Raw genomic sequence first — 5,177 nt, 5'->3', positions numbered from 1 at the left:
GGATTTCCAGCTTTGCAGGAAGTGAAACTGCTGGACTCTCATACTCTTTTATATTTGGCTACAGTGGGAAACTCATTTTGCAACTCCATCAAATACCAGTTACATTCCTACAAGGAAAACAGTCCAGCTGCCAGTCAATAGGACATTCGACCTTGCAGAGAAACCTGAAAGTCACTTGTAGAAAACAACAAGATCTGGTTACAGTTTCACTGTCACTGCCAATTCAATTAAAGCTTATCTTTAAAATGTAATACGCTTTTTAAAAGTGGCCAACACTAAAACCATTTTACAGCAGCAGCCAGAGTCTCGCCACTGCTTTCCAGCACCTTCCCATCACTTCCTTTCTATTTATATGAGAAATTACTTTGTTATCTTATAACTTCAAATACAGTTAACATGCTAAATACAAAACAGTGACTTGCCTCTAGGAAGAGTGGCCCAGTTTCAGCAAGCATGAGTCATGCACTCCTCCTGCTTTCATAACCCCACCCTATTACCCTTGACCAGTGGACATTTGGAAGGTCACAGTTCAAAGCCACTTTTGTAAATTTTATTAAGCTTCAAGAACTCTGCAGGACAGCTTCAAGCTCTCCAAGGCATCTCACTTAGTGCCCTCGTTTTTCCTCCAGCAGGTCTTGTGAAGAAGTCCAGCTCTTGCATGCCAGAGGACAGCTTCTGGCATTGGAAAGGCATCCCTGAGCGGGTCACTCCAAAGCTCTTATGGAAGATGAATGAGTTTAGGCAGACTACACTGAAATAAAGAACACTAACATGCACTTTTGATTTTTAGGACACGCAACTATGGGAGTAGCTGGAGCCTTCATGGGATTATCTATCAGTAGAAATTGGTATTATTAATAAGTTCCATTTTTGCTTTGAGACTTTGGCTTAAACAATCAGTAAGCACAATTTTTTACACACGCTTTCATTTTAATTACCATTTATTAACAGAGCAAGATGATGAAATATAACAATCTACTACCTTTAACCTTCATAGTTTGTAATGAAAATGACCTTGTATCTTGAATGGTGCAGTTGCTTGAATTCCTAAATTCAAAAAAGGCTCAATGTAAAGTTGATTGAAGTCAACAGAAACCCTCCCAATGACTTAAGCCTATGCTGCCCCTTAGAAACCAAAGAGCAATGCTCAGGCAGGGCTCTGCTGTTGCAAGCATTTTTCCTCCCTAGACAAAAGCCAGGAAAAGCTGCTGGCATCAGCACATGGAGTGAAAGGCACGTTCCACATCTCCTTCGAATAAATACTGCTGCACATCACAACCTGGGCAAGTTACCAAACCTAAGAGGAATCTGCTGCATGTGTGCAATGAGCAACAAGGCACAGTGGTATGTGCACTGAAAATCCTTACAACCTGAGACAAAAAAATTCATTTATTTTACCTTTACCTTTGAACATCTATTTCTGTGTTTGAATATAATTTACAAACTTGTGAGCCACCGATGGCAGGCCAATTCACTAGTGAGTATAAAGTAGCAGAAACTGCAGAATGAGCCTCTGTATTAAGACCAGCAGTGAATTCCACTTGGAAAGTTTTCTGTAAAGCTGTCTACCTGGAGCTTTCACATGGTCACCTCTATCATTGCTTTTCATGGCTTTCATACATCAAGCCACTGCATCTGCCAGGCATCAGGGGAAAAGAGAAGTTTTCAATTATTCTTCCCAATATCCTCTTCACTTCAAGTATTTTGGGATCCTCTCCTCCACAAACTGTATGTCTCTTGCCCAGAGAACACCTGAACTGCTAAGTTGTTCTAGTACAAGTGTCTTTCACACTTTTGCAACCATTTTTCCCTAAAAGAGTCTGAATTCTGCTGGAATTCAGACTTTATGCACACTCCACTACTGCAAATTACTTCCTCTTGCAGCAGGTTTGGTTTTGGTTTTTTTTTTTGCTAGATTTTAAAGAGGTTTTGTCATAGAAAAATAAAATCCAAAACAATGGGAGATACAATTTTTAGATTTTTTCCCCCCAATAGTTAGATTTAGCATTTCAACAAGCAATTTTTGTTACTTTTCTCATTTAATGGCTAGATCTAGAAGCCTTCATACAGTATTGGGGGAAAGAAGGAACTTGACCCTCCAATAATTGTGATCAAGGAACCTGATTTACAGAGGCAGTTGTTTTATCACAGAAATTAGCTACAGACACAAGTAACAACATGAATACATCCAATTCCCTGTGAAGTAAGAAATGGCTAAAAAGAAGAAGTTTTTTGGCTTGGGTGGTGGTAGGGCTGTTTCGGGTTTCTTTGTTGGATTTTTCTTTCTTTGTTTATTGGACCAAGTAATCTAGCTGGGGATACAAAAACTAGAGTTGCTAGAAGAAGGGCGATGAACATGAAAATCCCTGGGCTTACTTCTCCCCTTTCCCCCTACCTCTAAATCATTAGGCACAATAAAACAGATTATCTCTTACTCCAGTCTCTGCCCTGCTTAGACCATCTTGACAACAGAAACCTTTAATAATCCGGACACTTCAAAAAATAACAGGATTTGGCAGTTTGATCTAGTCTTTCATTTGTAATAATCCCAAATAATGCAAATAATCATAGCTGAAATCACCTGCAGGTGATTTTTTTACATCAAACCATTCAAATGAAGATTAAACAGAATTTAATAGTTTCCATAATGAATTTAACCACTAGACAAAGTGACAATCCATTGGCCCAGCCCAAAAGAAAACATTCAAGGCATCTTGTCCAGGAGAACATAACACTGTTGTTTTTGAAATAAGCTATTTTTTCCAATATTTAGAAACACAATGACATCTTAACTACATGTTTTATGAGGCTGAACACAGCTAATCCATATGGAGCTACTATAAAATAGACTAACCATTTTTTAAGCTAAACATACAGAATAGAATTCTCTAAGGTGTGGAGATAGTCTTTTTTATATATAAACAGAGAAAGGTACTGAAAATCTGTTTCAGTTCTATGGGTCCACATGTTGAAAAAGGTTACATGCGCAACAGAGAGCTGCAAAGTAGAAAATGTTGCTATGCAGAAAACTTTTGCACTGGCCCTATTTTCTTTGTCCAAACCACAGTCTGCTCAGTTACCCTGTTTTAGTTTTGTGTTTGGCAGCTGCAGAACTATAAAAAGCTTTGCCATTTAAAACATTTTTAGAAGAATGATATTGTATTAGGCTGACAATACAGAAGTCATTTATCAAAATGTCGCATTGTCTGGAGAGACAGAGAGCATCACCCCTGGGCCTCAAAGAGGAGGTTAAAAAATTAAAGACATGCTCATCATCTCCACTAGAGCACATTCTAAACTGAAAGTAGTCAAGTTTGCTGTTGTGCTAAGCCTTCTATTGAAAGAGAGGGAATTTCAGCAGTGTTTATTCTCTCCCAAGCACCAAGGCCTGCCTGACCTGCTTACAACAGCTCTAAAGCTAAGTCTGTCCCAAAAGAATTTATTTGGGTGAGTGCTACAATAGGCTCAAGGTTTGGTAGCAGGTCTGTATTTCAGTGAGATAAAGATAAAAAAAAATAAGTAACAGAGGAAAAGAAAGAGACAAAGCAAAACGCAAACCAACCAAAAAAAACTAAAAAACCCCATCCAAATAAGATTATCTACAGAACTGCATGTCATTTAATTAAGAGAGAGGTTAGAGGCGAGGCAAGGCTCCTCCTTGTGCAGGGCAGCATCCAACAATCAGCTACAGCAGCCATGTGCATTGGCAGCTTTCCTATCAAACTCGAGGCCCAACCTCTGTCAGAAGCTCAGTGCCAGAAATGCCAGAGTCCCACCTGCATGGGGCTACGTGGTGGCAGGGGCTCTCTTTGAGAGTGAAGAATGAATAAAACACCTAAAGTACAGGAGAGCTGCCAAAAGGTATGTTTGAACAGTATGTCCCATCAGCCAGGCAAGTGAGGCAGGCCAGGAAGGTAGATCAGCATAATTGATAGCAAGTCAGAAAAGAAAACTATCCCAAAGCCCTGGAGGGGCATAAATACTATAAAAAATTGCAACTGTCCCACTTTCAGCAAGGGGTAACAAGAGAGCACAGTTATTCATTAAAGAACAAACTTTCTCATCTCTGAATGAAGGTCAGTAACAGCACCAAGTGTTCTTCTGGAGGTGGCTTGTGCAGAAGCAAAGAGGAATTCAATTTACATTCTCTTAATCAGCAGAACTTAATACAGTAAAAAAAGAGGCAGTCCAGGAAGTTTTTAGACAACAAAGGACAACTTTTTGTTGCAGCTGGTGAGTAAGCCCACCAGGGGAGGGGACTATGTTAGACCTGCTGTTTGCAGAAGAGATGGGCTGGTGGGAGATGTGGTGGTTGGAGGCTACTTGGGGCACACTGATCATGAAATTATAGAGTGCTCTATATTTGGTAATATCAGGAGGAACATCAATGCGACTTTTACACTGGACTTCCAGAGGGCAGACTTTGGCCTATTTAGGAGACTTATTCAGAGAGTTCCTTGAGAAGCATCCCTTAAAAACAAAGGAGTCCAGGAAAGCTGGGCATGCTTCAAAACAGAGATCTTGAGGGCACAGGAACAGACTGTCCCTGTGTGCCGAAAGACAAGTTGATGAGGCAAATGTCCAGTCTGGATGGGCAAGGTTTTGAAAGAACTTAGGAATAAAAAGATGAGGTATCATCTTTGGAAGGAGGGTCAGGTCTCTCAGGAAGTATTTAAGGGGGTTGCTAGGGCATGTAGGAAAAAAATTACGGAGGCCAAAGCTCAGTTTGAACTTAATTTGGAAAGTTTTGTAAAAGAAAATAAAAAATGTTTTTACAAATACATTAATCACAAAAGGAAGGGTAAGACCAACCTTTGCTCTCTATTGGATGAGGGAAGGAACTTAGCAACTGCAGATGAGGAGAAGGCAGATGTGCTTAATGCCTTCTTTGCCTCAGTCTTTAGTGGGAAGATGGCTTGTCCTCAGGACAGCTGTCCTCCTGGGCTGGTAGATGGTGTCAGGGAGCAGAATAGTCCCCCTGTTATCCAGGAGGAGGGAGTCAGAGAACTGCTGAGCCACTGATGTTCATAAATCTATGGGCCCAGATGGGATCCATCCCAGGATGATGAGAGAGCTGGCAGATGAGCTTGCAAAGCCACTCTCCATCATTTACCAACACTCCTGGCTCACTGGTGAGGTTCCAGATGACTGGAAGCTGGCCAACGTGATACCCATTC

Source organism: Geospiza fortis, unplaced genomic scaffold, assembly GCF_000277835.1.
Source record: "Geospiza fortis unplaced genomic scaffold, GeoFor_1.0 scaffold16, whole genome shotgun sequence".
Taxonomy (NCBI): domain Eukaryota; kingdom Metazoa; phylum Chordata; class Aves; order Passeriformes; family Thraupidae; genus Geospiza; species Geospiza fortis.
The sequence above is the reverse complement of the archived record's forward strand: the minus strand, read 5'-3'. Positions refer to the sequence as shown.